Here is a 13841-nt window from a genome sequence, read left to right on the forward strand (position 1 = left end):
ATGGTGTACACCTTGACACCTACAAACTACTTCTGTTCCCTTTCTCGCTCAGAGATAAGGCAATAAAGTGGTTAGAATCATTCCCCAAGGAGAGCCTAACCACATGGGAGGATGTTGTGAACAAATTTCTAGCAAAATTTTACCCTCCACAGAGGATCAACAGGCTAAGAGCTGAGGTGCAAATCTTCAGACAGTTAGATGGTGAAACACTCTATGAGAAAACCACCAGGAAGGACCACTTCCCCCTACCATTCATGGACCAAATGCTTGAGAGGCTGGCTGGACATGAATACTACTGCTTTCTTGACGGTTATTCGGGTTACAACCAAATAGTTGTGGACCCAAAGGACCAGGAAAAAACTTTATTTACTTGTCCATATGGTGTCTTTGCTTACAGGAGGATGCCCTTTGGACTGTGCAATGCACTTGCAACATTCCAAAGGTGCATGCTCTCCATATTTTCAGACATGATTGAAAAGTTTATTGAGGTGTTTATGGATGACTTCTTTGTATTTGGTAACACATATTCTGATTGCTTGCATCACTTAGCCCTGGTGCTGAAGAGTTGCCAAGAGACCAACCTTGTTTTAAACTGGAAAAAATGCCATTTCATGGTTACAGAAGGAGTGGTCCTCAAAGAAGGGCATAGAAGTGGACAGGGCAAAAGTAGAGGTAATTGAAAAATTACTCCCTCCTTGCAATGTCAAAGCAATTAGAAGCTTTTTGGGACATGCTGGTTTCTATAGGAGGTTTATTAGAGACTTCTCTAAGGTTGCCAAGCCATTGAGCAACCTACTTGTCTCTAATGTGCCTTTTATTTTTGATAATGAATGCATGTTAGCCTTTGAGGAGCTTAAGAACAAACTTTCCTCTGCACCTATCAAAGCACCACCATGTTGGGATCTACCCTTTGAGTTGATGTGTGATGCATCAGATTTTACTATGGGTGCTATTTTAGGACAGAGGAAGGATAAATTAGTGCATGTCATTTATTATGCCATCAAGGTCCTTAATGAGAATCAAAGGAACTACACCACTACGGAGAACGAATTACTTGCCATTGTCTTTGCTTTTGATAAATTTAGATCATATCTCATTGGTTCTAAAGTAATTGTATTCACTGATCATGCAGCACTCAAATACTTGCTTACCAAACAAGAGTCCAAGCCAAGGCAAATAAGATGGATCCTATTACTCCAAGAGTTTGACATCGAAATTAAGGATAGGAGTGGAGCAGAGAACAAAGTTGCTGACCACCTCTCAAGGATCCTACAAGAAGAAGAAGGAGCATACCATCTTGCAGCGAATGAAAGCTTCCCAGATGAGCAATTGATGATGATACAAGAGACTCCTTGGTTTACTGACATAGCCAATTTCAAGGCCATTGGGGAACTACCAACCAACATCAACAAACACATGAGGAGAAAGCTCATCAAAGATGCCAAACACTATATCTGGGATGAGCCATATTAGTTCAAAAAATGTGCTGATGGGATCTTGAGGAGATGTATATCCCATGGAGAAGGACAAGAGGTGCTTTGGCAATGTCATGGATCTGCATATGGAGGCCACTTTGGTGGAGAAAGAACAGCAGCCAAGGTGCTCCAATGTGGATTCTACTGGCCAAGCATTTCCAAGGATGCAAAGGACTTGGTGTCAAGGTGTGATGAATGCCAAAGGGCTGGCAATCTACCCAGGAATAATGAGATGCCACAGAGATTTATAATGGAGCTAGAACTATTCGATGTATGGGGGATTGACTTCATGGGGCCTTTCCCATCCTTCTACTGAAATAGTTATATACTTGTGGCTGTAGATTATGTGTCAAAGTGGGTGGAGGCTATTGCCACCGCCACAAATGACAACAAGATCGTAATGAGCTTCTTAAGAAAGAACATTTTCAGCAGGTTTGGAGTTCTCAGGGCACTCATTAGTGATGGAGGGACACATTTCTGCAATAAACAACTGGAAGCACTCCTTCTTAGATATGGAGTCAAACACAAGATGGCAACCCCTTATCATCCACAGACCAACGGGCAAGCAGAGATTTTTAACAGGGAACTAAAAAGGATTCTTGAAAAAATTGTTGGAAGCTCGAGGAAGGACTGGTCTAAGAAGCTAGACGATGCTTTATGGGCCTACAGGACAGTCTTCAAGACCCCATTGGGATATCACCATACCAACTGGTATTTGGCAAGGCTTGCCACTTGCTAGTTGAACTGGAGCATAGAGCCTTCTAGGCTCTAAAACTACTGAACTTTGATGAGCAAGCTGCTGGGGAAAAGAGGCTAAGGCAACTCAACGAGCTGGAAGAATTTAGGAACCAAGCCTATGAGAATGCAAAGATCTACAAAGAGAACACAAAAAGATGGCATGATCAAAAGATAGCAAGGATGGAGTTCACTGAAGGACAAAAGGTGTTATTGTACAATTCTAGACTTAGGTTCTTCCTTGGAAAGCTTAACTCTAGATGGTCTGGACCCTTCACCATCATCAAAGTGTACCCCTATGGTCAAGTGGAGCTCATGGAGGACAAAACACAGAGAACCTTCACTGCAAATGGCCATAGACTCAAGCATTACCTGGGGACTCACTGGATGAAAGGAGAGTGAGCTACCACCTCAACTGAAAAAAGAAGAACGTCAAGCTAGTGACGATAAAGAAGCGCTAGTTGGGAGGCAACCCAACACTTTATATCCTTTTGATTTATTGCTTTATTAAAAGTAGATTGTGAATATTAGCTTAGGAAGTTAATTTCAGTTTTGATAGTTAAGATAGCTTTGTGAGTTAATTTGTCTCCTATTTTTGGAAGTGCAGCTAGATGAAAACATTTATTAATGATGATGAGTGATTGGGCTAAGAACTAGCTAAAAAGCTAAGTTTGGTGTGGCCACTCACCAACTTGATCTAGGCTTACAACCATTTGGATAAATTAAATTTTTAAGGAGTAAGCCCAGAGATTAAGTTTGGTGTGGCCACCACCATACAAAAATCAATCAGCAAGCACAATACCACTCAATTTGGAAGCATTTAATATATTGATGGAGGCTTGAATGAGAATTTTAATGTGTTCATGGGAGATTAGAAGCAAAGAATGTAAAAGGATTGGAATTATTTCTTCCCCATGAACACATTAAAAACCCAATGATGAACCCAATTTATTGAGATGCAAATGAATTAAGTTTGGTGTCCCAAGGGACACCCATCAGTTGCAACTCCATTCACTAGCATTGAAAAGGAATGTGAAGGATCATTTTGTCATTACTGATGGGTTTTCAGTTTCTTTTTTTTAGGAGATTGAATGGGGCCCACTTGATAGATAACAAGGAGGTCAAAGTGTACTTACACTTTGGAACTTAACATATTCAGATGGTACAGTGGGATAAGGGTTGGTGCCTCTTCCCACGCTAGGCGCCACTCCCCAAGTGGAAAACATTGAATTTCCTTCTTTTCCCACCATTTGAACCACATCCTTCACTCCTATAAATCCCCTACCCTTCCCATTCCCTCCCACTTCAGAAGCCATTCTATACACAAACAAACTCACACATACCCTTCTTTTTCTTTTCTCGTTCGTCTTTCTTTCTATCTTTCTACTTGATTGGGACAATCAAGTGCTAAGTTTGATATTGGGACAAAACTTTATTTTGCTTGTGTTTCTTTGCAACACTCCATTAATATCTCAGAACCTTCAAACACCCTCTCTCTCTCTCTCTATCCAATGGCACCACCAAGATCCTCAACCTCAAAGAAAAGAAAGACCAAAGGACCAACCTTAGGTTCTTCAAGCTCAAACTTCAATGAGTACAAATTCCTCTCAACATTCAACCAAAACCAATTCTGTGGTTGGGTAAGTGAGAGGGAGATCATCCCAGAGGTCAGCTTCCAACTGGGAAGGAATGAGCACCTTGAGATCAACATTAAGATCAAGAACAGGGGTTGGGCACTCTTCTGTAACACACCAAAGAAAGTGGTGGAAGGAGTGGTAAGGGAGTTTTATGCCAATGCCGTGCCACAGCCAGGGCAAACTTATGGGTATATTAGCTATGCGAGGGGGAAGTCCATTGACTATAGTCCCTCCAACATAGAAAGGGTGCTGATGGTGAAAAAGATAAACTCCACTCGGAGTTATGAGGAGAGGATGAAGCAACCAGACCCAGGATTTGATAAAATCCTGAATGAAATCTGTGTACTAAATGTGCAGTGGATCAATGACAAAGATGGAAAACCCAACCAGCTGAGGAGAAGGGACTTGAGTCCCCAAGCTAGAGGGTGGCTAGACTTTGTGAGAAGATCTTTGATCCCTACATCAAACACATATGAGGTGACCAAGGAGAGGGCTGTACTTATATACAGTATAATGAAGGGAGAAGACGTGAATGTTGGGGAGTTGATTGCCAACAACATCAACAAGATACTGAAGAGCACTAACGAGAGCACAAGATTGGCATTCCCCAGCATCATACAAGAGCTACGTGATGACGCTGGAGTTGAGAAGGTGATTGATGAGGTGTTGGTGAAGCAAGATAAACCTATAACTGCCAAGAAGATGGCCAAGGTGTTGGCCGTCAATCCATTTCAAAGGGCTAGAGAGCATAGAGCTCATGCTCATGTGCCACAACCACAACAATGAGAGGAAGAGGAGGCAGATGAGCAACCACAATTTCTGGCACTTCAACTGGGAGCAGCTGCAAGGAGACATGCACCAAATGAAGGGAGATCTGCATCAACTGAGGGAAGATGTCAACCAATTTCAAAGTAGCCAAAGGGAGCAATGGAACCAAGTGAATGAGAACGTGCAAAACCTCCAAGGAAGCTTTGAACAACTGAAGGAGCAGCAAGGAAGGATCAACTGGGGAGAATTGTAAGGCAGCTTAGGGATGATGCTGGAACATCAATTACATCAAATGAACAGCCTTGCTGAATTCAGACACCTTTATGAAGCTAGAACTATAGCAAGAAAGGATTATGACTGCTATGCACAAACTAAGTTGAGTTACTTGTACAATGCAGTATCCAACTTGAATCCCAATTACCCCACCTATATGCAGAAATTGGAGGAACTCAGTGGACGGCAGAAGGAAATTACGTATCAGCACAAAGAAAATGTGAAGTCCTACATGAGAAGGCTAGGTTTCTGGAAGCCCAGGGACAAGAAAGCATAAGAAGGATCCTCCAAAAAGGATGGAGATGACTCCTCCCCCTCCAAGAAGAACGACAAAGGCAAGGGGCCAATGAACTAAAGAAGTTGGATAAGATTGTTGAGTTCCATAGTTGACATTTCCCAAATTTCTGAATTCTGTTTAAGTTTTTATCTGTTTACTTTATGTTTGAGAATAATTGATAATGTTAGGATAGTTTATGTTCTATTTTTCTTGAAGTCTTTTGTGAGTCCTTTGATATGCAAAAAAGAAAATGCAATGATAACTGTAGTCTTTATTTACATCAACAAAGTAGAGTTTGTCTCCATAAGAGTTATTGTGAGTGTGTAAGAACAAGAGTAAATGAGACTAATACCAAGAAAGCTTATTCAAAAGAACTAAGGAACAAAAGACTAAGTGAAGAACCTTGAATGAAGTCAAAAGAAAATGAGTCATGAAAGGTAACTAGTCCTAGAAGGCATGACAGGTAGAAGTTGAGGGGTGTTCCTTGAATATCTATAGAACCAAGAAGTAGTAAGCAACAAAGACCCAAGGCTCTGAGCATCAACTATTAGGGAGGGAAGAGAAACATTGAAAAACTAAAAAAAAAGGGAAAAAGGGGAGTTAGAAACCCTAGTAGATGCTTGTGGTGAAGATGTGTCAGGAGGAGGCCTGGGCAAGTAAATTCTCAAGGGTGTTTCAACACCTAGCACCCTAAAGCCAACTGGCTTGGGAGTGTTAATTGAAAGCCTAACAAAAGGGTTGTCTTGAGATAAAACACTTAGAGTCGTGGTCAATAAACAGAAAAGAAGCACAAAAGGAGAAAATGAGCTAACTCTTACTACTTCAAGGTGACAATCAATGAAAAGGACCCCTAAAACACATACTTGGAAAAACCCTTAAGGGTCTAGGAGCCCTTTGTGATATTCAAAGAATTCATGCATGAGTTGAGCACTTAGTCCAATTATTAGTTATATTGCATCCATTCAAGGTCAAGTCTCAATTCACCAAAAAGACCACTCACATTGATTTGCTTGGGACAAACAAAGCTTAAGTTTGGTGTTGTGATGACTTACATCATCTACCCTTTTTCTTGCATGAAAAGGACCATAAAAGAGGTATAATCTTATTTGATCATTACAATTCATGCCTTAATTGATGAATATCATAGTACATTGCTTTGAAATGAGTTTGTGATGGATTTCAGGTGGAGAAGACATAAAAAATGGGAAAGAAAACAACAAAACAAGTGGGGCGTGTGAAGCAGGCGTGCCACTTGAAACAAACGCCACAAAAATGTATTGGCGTAGCACGCCAGAAGCTGGGCGTGGCACAATGGTACACCATTCCAAAAGAGCAAAAATGAAGACCATCAAAGGGGCGTGGCATGCCAGAAGCAGGGCGTGGCACACCAATTCGTTACTAGAGGAACCATCACTATGGCGTGCCACTTTGTGTCGAAGGCGTGGCACGCCAGCCCCAGAGTTCACTTGGGCGTGCCACTTGAGGACCAAGGCATGGCACGCCAAGCCTATAAGACCCACAATTGAATGGGCGTGCCACTTGAGCAACAAGGCGTGGCACGCCAGCGAACAAGGAGACAATGCAAAAGTTGGGCGTGCCACTTGGTATCGAAGGCATGGCACGCCAGCACCTAAGGAGGCCAAATAAAGCTGGGCGTGCCACTTGGTATCGAAGGCGTGGCACGCCAGCACCTAAGGAGGCCAAATAAAGCTGGGCGTGCCACTTGGTATCGAAGGCATGGCACGCCAGCTCAATCATCCAACTTTGGCATGCCACTTGAACATCCAGGCATGGCACGCCAACCTCTGGGACCATGGCAAATGAAGAGCGTGACACGCCAGTCTCAGGGCGTGGCACGCTGGTAGTATTTTCCAGAGGACGAATTAAAGGGCCAGTGAACTCAGTCGTGCCACTTGGGAGATGAGGCGTGGCACGCCAGCAAGAAGATGAAGCAAATAAAGGGTGTGACGTGCCAGTCTTTTGGCATGGCATGCTGGTAGTATTTTTCAGAGAGGAAGAAGAGGAGCCAATGAACTCAGGCGTGCCACTTGGGAGATGAGGCGTGGCACGCCAGCAAGAGGGTGAAGCTTTTAGAAGGGCGTGGCATGCTAGACCCTGGGCGTGCCACGCTAGTACAAATTTCCAAAAGCATGGAGATAAGGAAGATGACCTTGGGCGTGCCACTTGGTATCGAAGGCGTGGCACGCCGGGTTACTTGGCCATTTAAAATATCCTGGGCATGCCACTTTGGCTCGAAGGCGTGGCACTCCAGGGGTTAAACAGAGGACAGCGTGCCACTTGAATGGAGAGGTGTGGCACGCCAAACCAGAAGCAGAAGGGGCGTGACATGCTAGAGAAGCGCTAGTCACACGCCAGCTGGAATATCACGTTTGTTGAGTTTTTTTTCCCTCCAAATTGTAATTTTCTTTTCACTTTTATAATTTTCCTTTATTTTCTAGATGTAGGAGTAGTATAAATACCCTTGGAAGTATTGGAAAAGGGGTTAGCAAGTCACAGAGTTTAGTTTTAGGATTTCACTTTTTACTTTTCACACTTCATCTCTTCCATCTTTTGTACTTTCTCTCTGAACTATGAGTAGCTAAATTCCCTCTCATTGAGAGAGGGAGCTCTATTGTACTTGATGGATTAATGATAGTGAATTTCTTCTTCTCTTCATCTTCTCTTTGATTTGCTAGAAGGAATTTCGATTTTCATGCTTAGTGTTCAATTAACTTGGAAATGAGATTGAATGCAAAATGGGTTTCATGGGAACCATGGAAAAGGAAACATGAAACCATGCTAGAAATCCCTTCTCGCACTTGAGTAGAATATGGGTTTTGGTGTTTGGATATGGTGACCTACAATCCTCCCTTTACTTGGACCTATGATGATGTGTGGTATAATCAATGACCAAGCATATCTCTCTTCATGAGCAATTAGACCAAGGAATTGGCTATTGATCAAGATCTGAGAGATTGAGTCACCAAAGGATTGGGACTCAATCAATCATGATTGCCAAGAGGTCAATGAGTTGCATGATTGAAGAGGATATGAGCTGGATTTAATCCAAAGAGACAATATCTCCTGATCTCAATGAATTCCTCCATTCTTATCTCTCCCATTCTTTTATAGCTTTACTTACATTCTGCAAAATCCCATTCCCCTTTACATTCCTATTATTTCCATTTCTGCATTTTTATTGCTTTCTTTTATTCCTTTGCCATTTATGTTTCTACCATTTATAATTCTGCACTTAAAACTTATTCTGTTGAGCTTGACTAATTCACTAATTGATTAAAATTGCTCAAATCTACCAATCTCTATGGATACGATCCCACTCCTCTGTAGGTTAATACTTGACGATAATTTTGGTGCGCTTGCCGAGAGCAGATTCATCAATATTATTGGGAAATGGTAGTGAATTCTGCCCATCTTGTATCTTTTTTCTCCGTATTTTCTAATCAATTTCAGTTAGAATTTATTAAGTTTCATATTATTTTAATGCAAAAATCCTCTTTCAATGCAACTTTGAGTGTTTTAGTCTTTTTATTTATTTCAAGTGGAATTCAGAGCAATTTGGTAGAGTTTTGAGCAAAAAGGAGAATACTTGAAGCAACCCTCTTGGGCACTAAACGCCAAGCTGGTGTTTAGCGCCAGCATCCAGCAAGCAAAAGGGACATTTCTGCCTCTATTGGGTGCGACAGTTTGAATTAAAAGCCCATCAAGGATGCATATTCAAGTGGATTTAGCTTTTATTAGTTATCTTAACTTTTATTTTTGTAATTTTTATTTACAAACAATATCTTTTAGTTCTAGGATTTATTATTTTATTTTATTTTAAAATCAAATTAGGTTAGATATAAAAGGGTAAAGATTCACTCTTCAGGGGATCTTCTCACTTCCGCACTTTCACATTTTTCAAAAACCTTGTTTTCTCTATAAGTCATGAGCCGCTAAACCTCCTTGGTTAAGGTTAGGAGTTTTGTTTATTTCTATGGATTAAGACTATTGCTGTTCTATTTTAATTAATGTATTGATTCAGTTTCCTGGATTACTTTCGTTCTTTATTTTATGAATTTGGGTAGAACGGGAGTATGACCCTTATTCTAGATGTGTTCTTGTGACCCTTGGAAGTGGTTCCTCACCTGAACACATCTTGAAAGTAAACTCCTCCTAAATTGCTAATTACTTGAACTGATTTGGATACATGACATATAATCCGTTTAGCTTTGGGTAATTAGGATTTTTGTGGCCATAAACTAGATTTGAACTTAACCCTCTAATTGGAATCAAGTGACCAAGGGATTGGCTGTTGATGAAGGTTAGAGGAGACTAAATCACTAAGAGATTAGGGTTTAGTCAATTACAGTTTACCATGAAAAGAATCTTGCATGATTAAAATAGTTGGTAAGAATACTTAATCCGGAAAAGTAAACATCTCTGATACCTTAACTGCTTTCTCTTATTGATTTCTCACAAATTCTCCGATACGTTTTCTTTACTCTTAAATTACTATTTAATGCGTTTAAAAATCACAAGACCAACTTTTCTGTTTGCTTAACTAAACCAATCGGTCAACCATTGTTGCGCAGTCCATCAGTCCTTGTGGGATCGATCCTCACTCACTTGAGGTATTACTTGAATGACCCGATGCACTAGCCGCTTCACTTATGGATATTCTCAAAATCCGCTACCAAATTTTTGGCGCCGTTGCTGGGGACTGACGCTGATTGGCAATTACCAGTTTCTGATTGCTTAGATTAGGTGTTTTTCTTAGTTTTATTTGTTTATTTTTATTTAGATTTTTGAATTAGGCTTTGTTTTTTTCATTAATTTTTGAAATTAAGTTGGTGTTCCCGTAGTAATTTTTCTTTTTTAAAATTTTCAATAATATTAGTATTCTTCCTTATTTAATTTCTGAATTAGTAGTTTAATTTTTCTTAATTATTTTCTAAACTTTTAGGTCTAATCTTGTTTTATTTTATTTTATTTCTTTTTTATATAAGATATCTCATTGGAAATTCTCTGAACTCTGATGTAGAGATTTTTACTTTTCTTTGTTTTCAGTTTGTGTGTGCAGAAAGAAGAAGGAGCTCAACCATGGATCCAAATAGAAATGAGTAACCTAGAAGAACCCTGGACTCATACACTGCTCCTACTCCTAATTTCTACAAGAATAGCATTATTGTACCCCTATTGGAGCAAAGAATTTTGAGCTAAAGCCACAACTGATTACTCTGGTGCAACAAAATTGTCAGTTTTATGAACTCCTGGAGGAGGTTCCAAATCTGTTCGTTGCCAACTTCCTACAGATCTGTGACATTGTTAAAACTAATGGAGTGAATCCTGAAATTTATAATTTAATGCTCTTCCTATTTACTGTGAGGGATGGAGCAAAGCAGTAGCTTGATGCTCAGTCCAAGGAGAGCCTGGACACTTGGGACAAGGTGTTTAACAAGTTTCTAAACAAGTTCTTCCTTCGTCAGAGATAACAACTAGATTATACTAACAATTATTAGACTTTTAATCATAGATGGAGGAACCACTCAAACTTTGGGTAGGGAGACCAACCTCACAGACAACAACTAGACTATACTAACAACTTTCAAGGCGGGTTCAGTCAGAATCAATTCAACAATCTTCCTTTTCAACCCTCTCAACCTCAGAATGGTCCTGACTTGTCGTCCATGATTGCAGAACTTTCTTAGAGCCAACATAACTTTATGCAGGAAACTAAAGCTTCACTTTGGGATTTAGAGATACAATTGGATTAGTTGTGCAAGCAAACATGCGAGTGGTCTAGTGATATGGTTTCCAACTCCAGAGACGAGTGCCAAGCTGTTCAATTGAGAAGTGGTAAAATCAAGAGGTTAGGAACTAAGAGTGGTGAGAAGCAGGTTGAAAAAAAGACACTAGTGAGGGAAATTGCAGAGACAGAGAGTGCCAAGGAGGGCGCTGAACGCCTAGCAGGGGAGCCAGTGAGGGCGCTAAACACCCATGAAGATTCAAAGAATGCACCTACAAGGCATCCAGATAACCCTTTTCCAGTTACTCTTAATACACATCCTGCTCTACCCAAGGCTCTAAAGTACAAGGCAAAAATGCCATATCCCCAGAAACTTCAGAAGGAATCTACGGACAAGCAATTCTCCAAATTTTTGGAAGTTGGTGCACGAATCCCCACACTTTCGTACAGCTGTACTAGCAAGTGCACTGGGTCATCCAAGTAATACCTGAGCGAGTCAGGGTCGATCCCACGAGGATTGTGGTTTGAACAAAGCAATGGTTATCTTGCAGGTCTTAGTCCGGCGAATTAGAAAGTTGTTGGATTGATAGAGTAAAAAAGGTCTAATATAATAGGGTGCTAATACTTTGTAACTTAAATAGAGTCAGTAATAGGAACATAGTTGAAGATTGGAGTTGCTTTATCTTTCTGAATTAACTCTGATATTACTATCTTCTTTGCTTGTGAGTGATCTCTTCTATGGCAGGCTATATGTGATTGACGCTATCGGCCGTGGTCATCAATCTCCTCTACTTTCAGATCAAACGCCATTGGCCATGGTCATCCAATCTGACAGAGGGTGAAGCTCTTAGAAGTTCATTCTCTTGGCGATCCTACTCAAAACGCCACAGACTAGGTCGAATCTTCCGGATCAAAAAATGTTGCTTCTTTGGATTCTAGCCTATACCACGGAGACCCTAATCTCCCCAGAAATCGGCTGAACTGGTGTCTCTAGAAGTCCCCAACAAAGTCGTGGATTAGCCGTCTTAGAGATGTATAAACATAACTGGCGGTTCGCGCTTTGTAGTCACGTATTCACACGAACCCAAGTAGACACGGGTGTTTGTCAGGCACATTCGTCTTAGTATGATGAACAGAGCTGATTGTCACTGATCATCCTATTCACCATGTTAAAGAACGAATATACATCTTAGAAATAAATCAAATACGGATCAAAGAAGAAACAGTAATACTTTTATTAATTCATAGGACTCAGCAGGGCTCCTCCCCTGAATGCAAAATGTGTAAAATCTATAAAAAGGTCGAAGAAGGTTCGAATAACATAAATTTAATCCCTTAAATATTAAACAAATGACTAGTAAGGGTAAAACAATATTTTTAGTGCTAAAATCCACTTCTAAGGCCCACTTGGTGAGTGTTTGGGCTGAGCTTTGATGAGATCCACGTGCTATGAGGCTCCTAGGGCGTTGAATGCTGGCTAGGGGGTCCTCTCTGGGAGTTTGGAAGCTGAGCTCTACTCTTTGGGCGCTGGACGCCTCGAAGGGAGAAGGAAGCTGGCGTTGGACGCCAGTTTTAGGCCTTCTAATCTGAAGCAAAATATAGACTATTATACATTACTGGAAATCTCTGGAAGTCAGCTTTCATAGCCGTTGATAGCCGAGTGCAAGGAGGTTAGATTTGGACAACATCTGTAGTACTTTCTCTGTCTCTGAATCAAACTTTTGCTCTAGCTCCTCAATTTCAGCCAAAAAATACCCGAAATTGCACAAAAACATAAAAACTCATAGTATAATCCAAAAATGTGAATTTAACACTAAAACCTATAAAAACTTAATAAAAACTAAACAAAACATACTAAAAACTATATGAAAATGATACCAAAAAGCGTATAAAATATCCGCTTATCACAACACCAAACTTAAACTATTGCTTGTCCCCAAGAAACTAAAAACATAGTAGGATAAAAATAAAATTAAGATACAATAAATTTCTAAGTTTCCAATGAAGCTTAGTTACAATTAGATGAGCAGGAGTTAGTAGCTTTTTGCTTGTGAGTAGTCTTGGCATCTCACTATCCATTGAAACTCAGAATGCTTGGCATCTTTAGGAACTTAGAATCCATATGATATTATTCACTCTCCTATTTAAGTTCTTTTTTATTCTTGAACACAGCTTTTAGTGTCTTGACCGTGACTTTAAGCACTTTGTTTTCCAGTATTACCACCGGATACATAAATGCAACAGACACTTTAACTGGGTGAACCCTTTTGGATTGTAATTTAGCTTTGCTAGAATTCCCAGATAGAGGTGTCCAGAGTTCTTAAGCACACACTTTTTGCTTTGGACCACGACTTTAACCGCCTATTCTCAAGTTTTTCACTTGACACCTTCACGCCACAAGCACATGGTTAGGGACAGCTTGATTGAGCCGCTTAGGCTAGGATTTTGTTCCTTTAGGCCCTCCTATCCATTAATACTCAAAGCCTTAGATCCTTTTACCCTTGTCTTTTGGTTTAAAGGGTTACTGAATTTTTCAATTTGCCCTCCCTTCCATGGGTTTTTGGGCAGTAATGGATTTTTCTGCTTTATTTTTTTTCTTTTCGCCATTTTTTTCTTTTTTCGCATGCATTCATATTTTTTTTTCTTTTGCAACATGCTTTTTCTTTTTCTTTTGCTGCTTTTTCTTGCTTCAAGAATCAATTTTTAGATTTTTTAGATTATCAATAATACTTTTCCTTTTTCATTATTCTTTCAAGGGCCAACATTCTAAAATTCAACTTCAATTATGCACTGTTTAATCATACATTCAGAAAACAAAAGCAATGCCACCATATCAACATAATTGAACTATTCTTATTTTAAACTTGAAATTTATGTATCTTTCAATTCTGTTCAAATAAAATTTTTCTTTTAAGCAAGGTGAGAGATAT

This window comes from Arachis hypogaea, chromosome 9, assembly GCF_003086295.3.
Source record: "Arachis hypogaea cultivar Tifrunner chromosome 9, arahy.Tifrunner.gnm2.J5K5, whole genome shotgun sequence".
In the NCBI taxonomy this organism is placed as follows: Eukaryota; Viridiplantae; Streptophyta; class Magnoliopsida; order Fabales; family Fabaceae; genus Arachis; species Arachis hypogaea.